Source organism: Ambystoma mexicanum, chromosome 4p, assembly GCF_040938575.1.
Source record: "Ambystoma mexicanum isolate Mex_15411 chromosome 4p, UKY_AmexF1_1, whole genome shotgun sequence".
NCBI lineage: Eukaryota > Metazoa > Chordata > Amphibia > Caudata > Ambystomatidae > Ambystoma > Ambystoma mexicanum.
Genome location: NC_090927.1, coordinates 1074495557 through 1074511975, shown reverse-complemented (window position 1 = coordinate 1074511975; position 16419 = coordinate 1074495557). Strand labels below are relative to the sequence as shown.

General features: G+C 48.6%; 1 protein-coding gene across 3 annotated transcripts in view; it reads right to left on the bottom strand.

Moving 5' to 3' along the window:
- AK9 (adenylate kinase 9) overlaps positions 1-16419 on the bottom strand; it is a 1784103-nt gene that overhangs the window by 563186 nt on the left and 1204498 nt on the right. The window lies entirely within an intron of this gene.

Here is a 16419-nt window from a genome sequence, read left to right as displayed (position 1 = left end):
GGAGAGTCGACGAGTCTAAGAGAACATAGCAGGCGACCACTCGGCCCGCGCCACAGCAAAGACCCCTCACAAATCTGCCTGGTCGGGGAATCGGGGTCAAAAGGAGGCCACAGGCGTTCCATAACAACCCACTCCGGGTGGGGGGGCGGACAAGCTCCCGCTCAAGGCATAAGGAGTAATGTCCAGGTACCCGAAATCATCCAAACAATCCAAACAAACCGACATTGCGACCCTCCTATCCACCAACATGGGAGAAAAAACTAAGGGCGCCCCCCGGACTCCATCACTGAACTGCCAACCCAAGCAGTGACTAAAGCTGACCTCCAAGAGCTCCTTTCTGCCATAACCAAGGAGTACCAAAAAGGGACAGAAGAACTAAAGGGCAAAATTTCCTCTCTGGACAAGAGAGTGGGGGAGGTCGAGACGAGAACAGAAGAAATTGAAACCACCTTGTTTGAGCAAAAAGATCAGGGAAGGGGCTGATAGACTCTCCGCGCTAAAGGCCAGATGCGAAGCCCTCGAGAACAAACAAGAAGAAGCTGAAAACAGGTCCAGGCGCAACAATATCCGCTTGAGGGGAATTCCGAGCTCTGTCCCCGACGAAGAACTCAACACCTATGTCAATGACCTATTTCGCTTCATCCTAACGGCTCCCAGACGGAGCTCCCCTGGAACTGGATAGGGTTCACAGGGTTAGAGCCAGACAAAACGCAAACGTTATGCCGGATGTTCTAGCAAGAATTCACTTCTACAAAGTCAAGGAAGAAATCATGCAAGAAGCTAGAAGCTCGGCCCGAATTAGCTTCCGAGACGCCGAAATATCCCTGTATCAGGATCTAGCAGCGACCACCCTCGCAAAAAGAAAAGCCCTTAAGCCACACGCCGAATGGTTGCGTGAGAGGAAAACAACCTATCGCTGGGGCTTCCCCACATCTCTAATCTTCAATTGGGAGGGAAGGTCTTGGGACAATCCCTTCCCCCACAGAAGCCGAGCGATTCATGAACCCAGCGAGCGAAGAGGGGTCCCTTCCCGAAGCCACGGAGGCCCCGGGGAGATCCCGTGGAGACCCCACCAGAGCCTGGACCAAGATATCGGGGTGCCGCAGACCCTGAGGCCCCCCGGGCAAGTCAAAAAGGGACAACAACCGCTGAGCGGGTGGCTTCAACCATTTGGGTCCCTTGTGGATGGGGGACCCCTCGCTCCTTCCTGGCCTGATCGCCTACCGCCCGTGAAGGGACACCGAAATGCCTCAAGCTGTCTCCATCCAACGGATTCTCTAACCTCAACCTGAATGTTTACTGGCCAACAGAAGAGGCAATGTTTGCCTCCAAGCAGAGTTACCACACCGGTTCGGCCGTATGCCCCGTTGGTCGAAGGCTGGCCCGGAAACCTTGTTGTTGTTTGGGGGGAGGGGGGTGGGGAGGGAAGGCGGATGAGGAGGAGAGGAGATCTTCACAATGAGGGAACAACGGAGGAACTCCACACCGGAAGACAAGGAACAAGAAATCTTCAAGGAAGACTACGAACCGACCTACTTAGAACTCAAAGGATGGGTTCGCTAGACAAAACCCTAACTATCACGACTTGGATTGTGCAAGGGCTCAATGCACCAAGAAAGCGGAAGTCAGTGGAACGCAAACTAGACCAATTAACTGCTGACATCGTCGTCATCCAGGAAACCCACCTGATCGCGGAAGATGAAAAGCGAATACGGTTCTGACGCTACCCGAAATGCTACTTTGCCTCTGCCACACAGAAAAAGAGAGGAGTCGCTATATTGCTAGGTCAAGATCTCCCACTAACGCAGATCACCACCAAAAGAGATCTGGAGGGTAGATTCCTACTCCTGAAGGGCCTCCTAGTCGAACTACCGATCACCCTGGTGGCAATCTACGTGCCAAACAAAGAGCAAGACCAATTCCTGCATAGTCTCCTCCCAACTATCGTGGCCTTCTTAGTGGGCCACTTGCTAATCGGAGGGGACTTCAACATCCCCCCATATCTGAGGGTGGATAAGTTGCTCCCAGCCTCGAGGGAAGACTTTGGCAATTCCCTGGCCCTGGCTGAATTCCTGCGGGAAACCGAGACGATAGACATATGGAGGCCACGCAACCAGGAAGAAAGGGACTACACTTTCTTTTCGCATGAACATAGAGGCTACTCGCGAATTGACCTCTTGCTAGCCGCTAATAACATGGGCCTCTTGCTAGCCGCTAACAACATGGGCCCTTGCATGGAGAATATCTAAATTGGACCTATCGCAATCTCGGACCACGTGCCAGTCACAATGACGCTGCTTCTTCATGGAGCCCCGGAACCAAGCCAGCGGCAATGGAAGCTGCAAGATTACATCCTTACCGACATAGCGGTCAGCTCTGACCTCACGGAGGCGATTCAGAATTACTTCATTGAGAATGCAACCCCAGACTCCTCAATGGCAACAGTGTGGGACGCCATGAAACCGGTTATCCGAGGGGTTTGTTTGTTTGTTTATTTATTTGTATGGCGCACCTTACCCAGGGGCAACAGGGCACAAGCAAAAAGATAATTCGAAGCTTACAATGTTGCAGAAATATACACTTTGAGGTAGTAATAGAAATAATAAGAATTACAGGAATAAAAAATATACAAATCTTCATATATACAAAGTCAATATCTATGCAGGGGTAAATATACGGATATGTACAGGGCTGTTAGAGGCGGGTAAACCTAAGAGAATATTCAGGATTACAGAGGTAATAAGGAATAAGAGGTATACAAGTCTTCAAACATTAAAAGTCAATATCTATACAGGAGGTAAGTGTACAGAAGTGTGCGGGGCTGTTAGAGGCGAAGGCAGAAACACGAACAAGAGTATCACTATCTATACATAGGTGTAGGAAAGTACAGCTAAATACAAGGGTTATTGGAGTTAAGGTGACTGATGAGGTGTCTTCTAAAGTGCGAGTATGGTTGGTCAGCTCTTAGGTTGTGAGGCAGAGAGTTCCAGAGCGTGGCAGCTTTCACCGGGAAACTGTTCCCACCAATGGTGGAGAGTTTGAATCTGGGGATTATCAGACGGTTGGAATTGATAGTTCTTGTTTGTCGGATGGAGGACTTTCTCTTTACCTTGTCCATCAGATAACTGGGGGCGGCATTGTTGAGGGCTTTATGGGTTAGGGAGGCCAACTTTAGTTTGATTTTGTTGTCTGTAGAGAGCCATTTCTGTTGGCGTCTAGTGGTTGAGATATGATCTCTCTTATTAATGCCGAGGGCAGCTCTCAAGGCATTGTTTTGTAGGATTTGGAGCCTGTGGATAATGGCTTTGTTGGCACCGCTATAGAGGGCATTGCAATAATCAAGCCTAGATAGTATGAGTGCTCTTGCCAGGATCAGGCAGCTGTCATTGGATAGGAATGGTCTGCCTGCCCTTATTAATTTGCAAGTGTACGCAGTGGTAGATGCTAGTGAGTTAACCTGTTTAGTGAATGACATAGTGGCATCCAGATAAAAGCCAAGGGTTTTTACTTCCCTGGATACTCTGATGAGATTACCATCTATGTTGAATTCGGCATATTCAAGGCCTAGTTTGTTGATATTAGCAGGGGTACCTAAGATGATGAGCTCTGTCTTGTCATCATTCAAGCATAGACCATGAGATGCCATCCATGCCTGAATGGTGAGATATACCCTATTCACCAACTCACTGTCCTTACTGTGATCCCCTGAAAGTGGGAGGAGAATCTGAGTGTCATCAGCATAATTAGTGTAGGTGACACCCAGATGGTCCAGATCGTTGAACAGGGGTTTGGTGAAGATGTTATATAGGGTGGGGGAGACGCATGAGCCCCGCGGGACTCCGCAAGTGATAGGAGAGGGGTCTGCTGCTGCTGAAGGGGAGAAGACTCTCATAGTTCTCTCACTCAGAAAGGATTCAATCCATTTGATAGCTTCTGGGGAGAAATGAGCAGCTGAGTCAAGGTGTCTGCAGAGGACCTTGTGGTCGACGAGGTCGAAAGCCGCGGAGAGGTCAAGTAAGAGGAGGAGTGCTGTCTTGCCCTTGTCCCTCAGGTCATCAATTTGGGTTTTCAGATCGATGAGGGCGGTTTCCGTGCCGTGTAGTGGGCGGAAACCTGATTGTCTGGCGCCTAGTAGCTTGTGTAGTTCTAGGTATTTTTGAATCTGGACATAGGCAACTTTGTCCAAGATTTTCAGTAGGAAGGGTACAGTTGTGATGGGTCGGTAGTTGGTAGGGATGAGGGGATCGAGCGTCTGTTTTTTGAGGAGGGGGAGTACCCAAGATTGTTTTAAGTTGGAGGGGATACTGCCTGAGGAGAAGGAGGCGTTTATAAGTTTAGAGATAAAGGGTGACAGGTCTCTGGCTGCGTCCTTTATTATGTGTGCAGGGCAGATATCGCCTTTACAGTTTGATGGTTTAAGAGAGAGGATGATTTTCTCAACCTCAAGGGTGGTAGTTTTAGAGAAGGTGAATGAGTTAGTGTGTGTACTTGGTGAGACTTTGGGCGGAGATGTGGGAGGGTTAGTGAGGTTTAGGGAATCTTTTTTTAGATGAATTTTATTTTGTAGGGTGTTTATTTTATTTGCTAGTGCTTGTTGGATGTCTGTGCACCAGGTCTGGTTCTTGGTGCAGGTGTCGGGTGTGGCTGTGGGTGACTCAAGTTCCTTTAGTATGGAGAAGAGCTCCTTCATACTTGAGTTGGAGTTGGCAATGCGGATGTTATAGGAATTCCGTTTAGCTAAGCAGATTTCAGCTTTGTAATGACGAGAAATCGTGTCCAGGATGGCTTTCTTTTCACTGGAGGGGCATAATTTCCAATCAGCTTCACATTTGCGCTTTTTTAGACGGAGGACTTTGAGTTCGGGTGTGTACCATTTGTTTAAATGGGTTTTAGGCTTACTGGAGCGAAGTTTGAGTGGGGCAATTTTATCCATGGTAGTTAACATGATTTTATTATATTCGTGAACTAGTGTGTTGGGATCTAGATTGTCTGGCAATGCGTTTAGGGTTGGAAGGATAGCTGGGATGATTTTTTCTATTGAGATATTTTTCTTGTTTCTTGTGAGGCAGGGTGGTGCCAGTGACACAGTTGTGGTAGGTGATCTAGAGGTCAATAGGTTAAATGAGACCAGCGAATGATCGGTCCAAGGAAGTGGTGTGGTGGCGGAGATGACCGCTGAGCAATTGGCATCAGCAACCCAGTCTAGGGTTCTACCCTTCAGATGGGTGGGTAGGTTGACTTTTTGTGAGAGTCCGAGTGATGAGATCGTATTGGCTATGGTAGAGGCATGTATGTCTGCTGGGTCGTTGAACCCTAGATTAAGGTCCCCTAGTAGCAGTAGTTGTGAAGTGGTTTTCGCATTGTTAGAAATTAGGTTGTGTAGATCTTCCTCGAAGGTTCCAAGTGGACCTGGTGGTCTGTAGATCAGGTGGATAGTGAGGGATTGGGTATTGTTTATGGGGAGTTTGGCGGTGAGGGATTCACACGATTGCAGAGTTTGGGTCGGGGCTAGTCTGAGAGCTAAACTTACTTTCGATATGATGGCGATGCCACCGCCCCGGTTACCTACCCGGTCCTGCCTAGATATAGTGTAGCCGTCTGGGATGGCTAGCATTAGAGATGGGCCTGCTGCATTGTGGAGCCACGTTTCAGTTAGAGCAATAAAGTCTAATTTGTCTTTGATAATTAGGTCTGCAATATCAAGGGCATGTGCAACCAGTGATCTGGTATTGAGGAGAGCTCCTTTGTAAGAATGTACAACCGTTTTTGCCGAGATGTTTGTATGACTGATAGGTTTGGACTTGGTTGTGGGGATAGTGGTGCCTTTGGTAGAACTTTTGGCTTCGCATTTGGAATCAGACAGGAATCTTCGGGGCGGCTCATGAAGTTTAGAGAGTCTTGCGCGAAGTTTGTTGTTTCTTTGGGTGGTAGTGCAAGGGTGGGAGGCAAAAGTTGTAGGACCCGACTTGCAATGATATCTTGGGTAGGAAGGGTCAGGATAGTAACTAGTTGTGTAGGTGAGACTAGTGCCTGGCTGGGGAGGGGGGGCTCCTAAGTCGGTATCCTGGATGGGAATGTCTAGGGATGCGGGCGTAGCCATTGCACAGAAGATGAGTAATATAGTTAGCATTTTCTGCAGTACTGCGCTGGCGTTATGTGAGCAGGGTGGGAGTAGCAATGTGGGTGTTATCTGAAAAAAGGTGGCTTTGTAAACGGAATATGCGCAAGAATAGTGGTAGGCAGCAAATATGCAAAGGGGTAACACCTAACTTCAAATAGCACAATTTGGCAAAAATGCAGTGGGGTAACACCTAACTTCAAATAGCACAATTTGGCAAAAATGCAGTGGGGTAACACCTAACTTCAAATAGCACAATTTGGCGAAAATGCAGTGGGGTAACACCTAGCTTCAAATAGCACAATTTGGCAAAAATGCAGTGGGGTAACACCTAACTTCAAATAGCACAATTTGGCAAAAATGCAGTGGGGTAACACCTAGCTTCAAATAGCACAGTTTGGCAAAATGCAATGGGGTAACACCTAGCTTCAAATAGCACAATTTGGCAAAAATGCAGTGGGGTAACACCTAACTTCAAATAGCACAATTTGGCAAAAATGCAGTGGGGTAACACCTAGCTTCAAATAGCACAATTTGGCAAAAATGCAGTGGGGTAACACCTAGCTTCAAATAGCACAGTTTGGCAAAAATGCAGTGGGGTAACACCTAGCTTCAAATAGCACAGTTTGGCAAAATGCAATGGGGTAACACCTAAGAGTCCTGTGGTGCACATAGGTTATGCACTTTGGTTGCTATTTCCTGGGGTGTCACAGACGCACATAGTGCTGGAGACAGTAGGTAGCTGGGAGTAGTGCAGTATTGTTGGCCGAAAGTTACCTGGAATAAGATGGGCAGAGGGTAGAGTCGGGCATGAACAGGCACAAGAACAGGTGGCAGGTGGCAGCATTAGCTTACCTGGAGCGGTGAGGGCAGAGTTCCTGGCCCCTGGCCCCTATGGCTCCGAACAGGCTCTCAACAGGCCTTTGTATGGCCTTCGTAGGGCCGCCGGCGCATCCGCCTGCCGGCGGATGTAGGGAGCTGGATATGCGAGGCTTAGCCTCGTTGTGGCGCCGCGATGCGCCCGGCAGGCGGGGGACAGGCAGGAAGTAGGACAAGGCCAGGCAGGCCTTCGTTGCAGCTTACCAGCTGTTTCAGGTTCCAGCGATGGGGAAAGGGCTCCTGCCCTCTTCCCTTGGATGGGACGACGAAGTGGGGGCCAGACAGGCTCTCAACAGGCCTTTGTATGGCCTTCATAGGGCCGCCGGCGCATCCGCCTGCCGGCGGATGTAGGGAGCTGGATATGCGAGGCTTAGCCTCGTTGTGGCGCCGCGATGCGCCCGGCATGCGGGGGACAGGCAGGAAGTAGGACAAGGCCAGGCAGGCCTTCGTTGCAGCTTACCAGCTGTTTCGGGTTCCAGCGATGGGGAAAGGGCTCCTGCCCTCTTCCCTTGGATGGGACGACGAAGTGGGGTGGCGATGGATTCAACAGCTAGACTCAAGCGCCAAAATTTGTTGAAGCAACAAAAGCTCGAGGAAAGACTCATAGAACTAGAAAACAAGCTCAAACACTGGTATATGAACACAACGCACCGTTAACTAAAAAGAGCTAAAAGAGAGCTGGAGATCCACTTACCAGACCGGGCCGCCAGAGCATTAATCTATACTAAACAGTACCCCAGCCATCACTCAAAACACAACGCCCGGGCCAGACGGCTTATCCTCAAACTTTTACAAAACGTTTGCTCACCTGCTAGCGCCGCAGCTGGCAAATCTATTCAAATCATTCTTCTCCACTGGCTCCACGACCGCATCCATGAATGAGTCGATAACAGTACTGATCTTTAAACCAGGGAAAGACCGAACGCAATGCGCATCATGTAGGCCCATAACGCTCTTAAACAATGATGCGAAAATATTTGCCAAAATCCTGGCAAATCGGCTGGCCCCCTCCCTCCCGGAGATCATCCATCCAGACCAAGCAGGCTTCATCCAGAGACGGGGCACCCAAGACAACATCTGCAGAACCATCAACATCATTGATTCAGCGAACAGGTTGGGCTCAAGGCTAGCAGTCCTCTCCTTAGATGCGCATAAGGCATTCGATATGCTCGATTGGGGCTATGTGGATGAAATCCTAAGGCACTTTGGCTTCAGCCCAAATTTCGTAAAATGGGTCCTAGCCATCTACCAAAGATCTTCTACGAAACTACGCCTTAAGGGGGCCAAATCCAGCAGGATAAACATAACCAGAGGCATGAGGCAAGGTGGTCCACTCTCTCCACTTATTTTCGCCCTATCAATGGAGCCATTCGCGGATAGGATCCGCCGAAATTCATCAATACATGGCCTCACGATCAAAAGAGAATCCTACAAAATTGCCTTATACGCGGACGATGTGCTCCTCACACTCACCCAACCAGGAGAATCAATTAGAGCCCTATGGCAAACTTGTGAAGAATTCCGCGCAGCCTCAGGGTTCACAATAAACATCTCCAAATCAGTAGCACTGGGCATCAATATCCCAAGAAAGTCCAAATCCAACCTCGAATCGGAGTTCCGGATCCCCTGGGCAAGAAGCAACATCAGCTATCTAGGAGTTCAGATACCCAACAAAACTGAGAAGCTGTATAAGACAAACTTTCCGGCACTCTTCAGGGAACTGAAAAACAACATCAATTGCTGGAAAAAACAAGAAATCTCCTGGTTTCGGCCGGATTACGGCGATGAAAATGAATCTAACCCCACGGCTGCTATATGACGCTCAAGCCCTGCCGGTGATGATCAGGGAGAAGGCCCTGCGAAAGCTGCAAGGAGAGATCTTGAACCTGGTCTGGGAAGGAAAGAAGTTCTGTATCCCGAAACGCATCATGCTCCGAAGTGCCGCCCTGGGAGGCCTGGGGGTCCCAGATGTAGCGAGGTACTGTCTCGCAGCCCAGCTAGCCCCGGCCTTCGCCTGGAAGCTCCGCGCCAACCGCCCCCGGTGGTTACAACTGGAGGAAGATTGGAGCAAGGCCCCGCTGGAATCTCTGCCTCACTCCAAAGAGCCCAAAAGGACCCATGACCCTGGCCCCCTACCAGCAACAAGAAACACGGTCGCCAGCTGGAAAGCGGCGGCCCGCCGGTGCAAATGTAGAGGCACAATGGGTGCCCTTACGCCAATCTGGGACAACCCCGACTTTTCCCCCGGAGTATCACCAAACCAGTTCATGGAGTGGAGGGCCGGGGGCTTAGAAACTATATCAGATTTCTTAGAGAATGGCCTCCCTTTAAACTTTGAGGAGTGTAAAGCAAAATTCAAGATTCCGGAAACTGAAAGGTTTCGCTATAGGCAACTTAGACACTGGCTGTCGAATCGCCAGGTCAGGACACCTGCATCAGAGAGCTAACGGCATTAGAACTCACCCTCTCAGCAAACCCCCAGAGAGGGAAAATCTCTGCACTGTATAAAATACTAGACAGAAGAGACCCCACTAAAAAAAGAACCATATATGCTGACATGGGAAGACCGATTGAACCAGAGGAATGGCACCACATCTGGTCCCGCGCACGGAAAAGCTCAAAATGCGTAACGAACAAAGAAAGTGCGTTTAAAGTCTGCTGCAGATGGTATATAACCCCTGTAATCCTAAACAAGTGTAACTCAGCTATCCCTGCTCAATGCTGGAGGGGGTGCTCGGACCGAGGAACTCTGTTCCACCTCTTCTGGTCTTGCAAAAAAGCTACCCTATTCTGGAAGAATATTTTGGAACAAGTTAAAGGAATCATCGGACTCACCATCCCCTGGGATCCAGGAATCGTGCTGCTGGGGGCGACAGGAGACGGCCAATTCCCCCCTAACAGGCTGCCTGGCGGACCTCTGCTCCCATCTCCTTACAGCCGCCAAAATCTCCATCGCCAGACTCTGGAAAAATCCAGAAGGCCCGTCCACGCAGATGTGGTGGACCAAATGCTGGGAAATTGTTGCAGCCGAGAAAGTCACAGCCTTCAGACTAGGCAATAAACCCAAATTCAAATGCATATGGGCCCCCTTTCTGGACTATATGCAGCAATTCCCCGGAGTGGCGAGACAGCCCCCAGCCTTGTGCTAGATGGAAACCCAGGACTGAAAAGAACGAAGCAGAAACCAGGCCGGAAGCGCAACTGGGTCCCTCCACACCCCTGAGCCGCCACAAACCACCAGACCAGGGTCCTCAACCTTGAAGGGCCTGCGTCGAAGAACCCATTCCAAACCCAGCCAAAGAGTCGCATCGAACCCTTGAAACTATTCCTTTGTTGAAACAAACAGTCTTCTGTTCCTAATGTGCACACAGCTCCTTGTCCCCCATTCCCCTTCCCCCCTCCTCAGTTGTAATTAATAGTTTTGTTTTTGAAGAGAACGCATGTTTTGCTAAGACTTAGTTATATAAAGGGCTGTTGTCTTCCATTAAATGTTTTAACAAGTTTGCAAAGTATGTAACACTCACAGAATCTGCATGACTTGTTATGCCAAAAATATTAAAAATAATGTTGAAAAAAAAAAGCGGTGATTTCAACAGCTCCTGTCCTTGCCACCCTGATTACATACAGGAATTCTACATTTTCTCCCACTTAAACGGCACACTCAAGACAGCAGTACTCACCCAGAAAAGTACAATGGGACACAAACCTCTAGCCTATTACAGTGGCACGCACAATTCTGTCATGCAGGGACAATTCACTTGCGAACAAGCACTTGCTGCCGCAGCCTTTGCCATTGAGAAAAGTTCCACTGAGCACTCACTTTTTGCGATACTTGACCGCTCCAAATTCACACTCACTACACAGAGAGCATCAGCATATGAAATAATACTGTCCAGCCCCCATATCCATGTAGTACGATACAAAACAAACAGTAAATCCTGCCACTTTATTCACTCAGCCCATGTACGGCTGAGAATGTGCATCATATGAGGGGGCGGGCGATGATATTCCCAAAGCTAAAGACAGACCCCTAGAAGAGGGAGGAGGGCTCTTCGTTGATGGGTCAGCATCAATCGACCAGGAAACAGGTGAAAAACATGTTGGAGCAGCAGTGGTGCACCTAGAAGCGAGAGAATACGAAACACTGGACATGAGAAGACTACACAGGCATTATTCTGCACAAGCAGCTGAACTGGTAGCGCTCATAGAAGCCTTGCAGGCCTCAAAGGGGTCTTATGTTGCCATCTATTCAGACTCTGCCTATGTCACCACCACGATACATGCAGGTCTGTTACACTGGAGAAGGAGGGTATTCTGGAGGGCCGATGGCTCACCGGTACTGCATGCAGCACTGCTTAACACATTCATTTCCGCCCTCGCAGAACCTTCTGTGGTGGCAGTCGTAAAATGCACAGCTCACACACAGAACACAGACAAAATCTCATTGGGGAATGTCATCGCAGACGCAGCAGCAAAAGTTGCATCATATCTCCCAGTGCAACCATCAACAGAATACATCATGACCACAGCAATCACAAGACGAAAAACAGACGCATACACCGCCCTCCCCATCACATAAATTATTGAATTGCTGCATAGGGCGCCCCCAGAGGAGCAAGACGTTTGGCTCAAACGTGGGTGCATGCAATCAGCCACTGGTCTCCTATGGAGATAGCAGAGTACAGGGAAAGTAGTAATTCCAGTGGAATTATTGGGTACAGCTTTCAAGCAATTGCATTTCCCATCCCATATCTCCAAACAGCACATTGCGGCAGACATCCAAGAAGATTGGTTTGTCCCAAACTTCCAGGAGCACCTAGCAATGATGGTGGTCCCATACACAACGTGTCAAGTGTTCAGCACAGGGATGACACTGAGAACTCTGAGAGGAACACTGCCACACCCTGTTAGTCCATTCGCGAGCTGCACGTTGACTAAACAGATATGGGTGAAAGATGCAATGGGGCACAATATCCAATTGTGGTGGTGTGTCCATTTTCCTGATGGGTTGAGGCTGGCTCATGTGCCCACCCAGATGCCAAGTGGGACGCAAAGCTCCTTGTCAGAGAGGTTTTCCCCTGCTGGGAAGTGTGTGACGTCCTAAGGTCAGATAATGGGATACATTTTTTCAATGAACTGTTCGAAGAAATAACTACCCTGTTAAGAATCAAACATTGTATGTCCTCCATTTACCACCCACAAGCAAATGGAATGGTGGAGAGAATAAACAGCCTCCTTAAAAGCAGACTCACCAAACTATGCAACACCCTGAAAACGAATTGGGTGTATTGCCTGCCCCTGGCTCTGTTTCATTTGCACACACAACCCAGTAAGGACCACCACCTATCCCCCCATGAAATAGTGACTGGCAGGTGCATGCAAACACCCCTATCACTGGTCAGGAGAGCATCAGATGCTCATAGGGCGGCAACAATTCTGTTAGAAGAATTCAAGCAGTACCTGGCCCAGCTAACACGTGCGATCAGATGCATCGCAAAGCAAATGCCGCCACCACACACAGAGGAAAGAGAGACTACGACTACCCCACTGAAAGACACCACTCCTGCACAACCATTGCTGCTTGGGGAATCAGTCTATGTCAGAAACTTTGCTCGAAAGTGGAACAACCCCAGGTTCCATGGGCCATATGAATTGGTGTTTTCAACCCCTCTCGCAGTAAAGGTAAAGGGGCTGAGATATTGCATATACCTCTCTGATGTTTGTAGGGCACCCCAGGGCACGATACCAAGAGTGCAGACAGGAAAACACAATACTACTTCAAAACAGTAGCTCTACGCTGACCATATTTGTGCATGTGAGAATATATACAGTACATGCATTGCTGCCAGAGCACGAGCTACTTAAATTACAAATATCTCTCTCTTTTTCTCGCTCTATCTCACTCTCTTTTTTCTCTTCTCCCTGTCTCTCACCCTCCCCATTTTTTTCAAATTCCGCAGGTGCAACAATGATGGAGATGGCACAATTGAGAGATTCTTCAAATATAGACAGAATATCGTTAGCAATACTAGGGCCTACAGCTATGACTGTGGCCTACATTTTACAGCAATTTTGTTTAACATACTCATGTTTGCATTAGGGATTTATTGGGGGCGTCTTATCTGTGCTGGCCATCTAAAAGAAGTGGGGGGATGTTACGCTCACCTAGTCTCTGCAGAGGCGTTGGGGCACGGGTGCAGGCCTCCCTGAACTTGACTCACCCCCTTTCAGGCCTCTCCCTTGGTCGTAAAGCAGTGAGCGGTGGTACGTGGTGATACTGCTCCTGCGTGGAGTGTGTGAGTGCGCCAATCTGTGATTGTTGTACCTCTCGAACCCTTCTCCCCAAAGTACGGTTTCTGTGAGCATACGCCAGCCCATAAAGCTCACCTGTGAATTATGGAAGGTAAGCTCTTCGTCCTGCTACTTCTGGCAGGGGCGCGTTGAATGGGATCTAGTTCCTTCACCGATCCCTGATAAGGATTAGTCCAGTCCAGCTGCGACTATGCTTCTCCTTATGATTGGTAAGTGTCTCTTGAGCTCTTGTGATTCAGTTTGTTCCGTTTAATGTCTTTATATGTTGCTCCTTATGCCCGCAATAATGTCTCTCTTCTGTTTTCTTCCCTTATATGGAAATGCGGTCTCAATGCAGCTGTGAGACGTGGCCGGGTGGAAGATTGATGCTACCGCAACGTTCGACAGCAGGTAAGTGATGGTTTAAGGAAAAGCGCAAAGTATGGCAAAGCGCAACCTTAAACTGACTGTTTTTTCAATGTCTAACCTTGTCTTCTGTTTTTCCTTGCAGGTGCTGCTGTCGACGATAAAGCGTGTCGTGCTGCGGTGCCAAGATGAAGATATTGGCGTTCCGGAAAGTGTAAAGATGAATACTCGGTTCGCTGATAAGATGTACAGGTAAGAACAGCATCCCCAGTTGGTAAGTATGCTGGCAGGAAGCAGGATGTCCAGGAAGCAGGGTCTTCAAAAGGTAAGCAGGTCTGACCTCAGGCGACGGTGAGCATTACGCTGCTGGTAAGTGCAGAATAACGCAAAGCGTCTGTCTTGAGGATCAGGGCAGCTTATATAGCTGTGAATCCATTAGCAGCCACACCCAAGAATACACTTGGGACTGCTTAATGGATGGAATGTTCAAGGTTAATGCATCTGAAGTGCTTAATGGATGAAATGTTCAAGGTTAATGCATCTGAAGTGCTTAATGGATGGAATGTTCAAGGTTAATGCATCTGAAGTACTACATCCATAATAAAAGCTTTTTGGTGTTAAATGGATGTTCTTGTTTACTTTTGTTCATGAGCCTGGTGTCAAAGGCGCCAGGACAGTGTCCACCAAGGTCTCCTGTGCATGCAACCCCTGCATGCCTGTGCCACTGACTTCATGACCATGACAGGGGAGGGGGCTAAAGGGACCTGAATCAGGAGTACACCCTTGAACGTTACAGGATTAGTTTTCAAAGGAATAAAAATACTCTTCAATGTTACTGTATTCCTGTCAAATATAACTGAAGTGCCATCCTTTGCCCTTATTAAAACCCCCGTGTACTCCACAGTGGCTAAAACCGCCCAGACCCCTACCTCCTTCCCTGACCCGAATGAAAGCATGAATGAGAGTACACCAGTAACAGTCTTTGAACTCCCCACAATGCCAACCAATGGAACAATGGATAACGACAGTCTCGTAAACAGTAGAGGCTCCCAAACAACAATATGCAATAGTATAATGTTTGAACTACTAATGCCAGGTGTAAAACAATCCCCATGCAATACTAACATCACTAGAGATGCAATGTCAGTAGGATAAATATTATGCATATCATGGCTTAGGATTAGATGCAGTAGAAGACATTTGTCATCCCGAACACTCGAACAGTTGGTACCCTGACATGAGTGCAATGGGAAGGTGAACGACTAATGGAAGTTGCTATGTTTGTTCCTTAATACTGCACGCATCTGGGGCACCCGAGGTCTTAGTACCACAAGAAGTACCCATAATAGAGACCCAATGGGCCTCATTACAAGTATGGTGGTAAGGCAACAACAGCGCCGGTATCGCTACCGGCACTGTTGCTACCGTACCGCCATGCTAGGAGTTCTGCTCGCGGGTGCACTTGCAGCCACCAGGTCTGACCTGGTGGCCGTACCGGCACCCGCGAGCAGAACATGATGGTAGCACCGGTACCGTTATTAACGGTAGCGGTGCTACCACCCTCCCCATTCCCATTCAGCCCTATGCCATTAAAGGGAACATCAGCATGGGACGAAGCAGAATGGCGTGCAAATGAATGTAAATATGCCGGGGGAGAATTTTTTACTGTAGGAGTAACGAAAGGGGGGAATGTTGGGAGAGAAATTAGCCTATATCACCCCCCCTAGGCACTTTCAGGTAAGGCGAACACCATATGAGGTGATGTAGTGTATAAGGGGGGAGTAATCTGCACTATTAAACACCATGTAGAGGTGCTGTAGCGTATACAGTGAATGCGCAGCACTAGAAAATATGTAGCACACAACTCTTTTTGTATTAAGCCCCCAACAGTAGAAGCTTCTATAATTGCACTGTTCATGAACCCACGCTCACTAGGCCCAATCTCTGTAGAACGGAATGGATCCGCAGAGCCCCGTTCCCATGGAAGTTCACTTCCCCCTTGTCCTACCAGTGTTGCAAATATTTAGTATTTTCCAATAGGAATGCGCCTTGCAAGAGTGCAAGAAAACACCAGGCTCTGCACTGCGCCCATTCATCTCCACTAAACTGCCATTTGGCCTCTAACACCCACCCAGCCTGTCAGTCTGGAGCTGACCCATCCACTGCACCTTTGCCTTCCCTGATAAGCAGACGACGCCCCTGTTCCAACACAAATCAAGGGTCCACAGAAGATCTAAGCATGCATGGCTGTATTTCCTCATGCATGAAAACCTATCTCTGGTAACATGAGGTACACGGAGGCATAAATTAAAGATCAAAACCCCGAGTGGAGACCTTGAGTGCGGGAACTGCGGTATCAACGAAGCCCTGAATGTGTGGGTCAGCGTGACTATTTTATTCTCCCTTCCCCCTTGGCATCATTTTCTGTGCTGCCCAGGTGCCTGCCACAATGATATAATAACCAGGCTTAGCATGTTTAGTTTAGAATGAAACAATGTAGTAATGTGTGCCCTGACCTTCACCGTGAGGATGAGCCCAGCTGACCCATGTGGATCCTGACCGAAGGGAAAGAACCACCCAATTACAGCCTGGCATTCTCTATGGAGCATACCCATGTGTAGGGTGCCTCCAATCACTGGCACCAATTAGTACTGTATGTAATGACGATTTCCTGGCTTTTAAGACACTGTTTGTAGTATGATGAATCAGAGCGCTCTCAAGCAGCAGAGTCCTTTGCTGATATTTGTATTCTGTACAATTAGTCC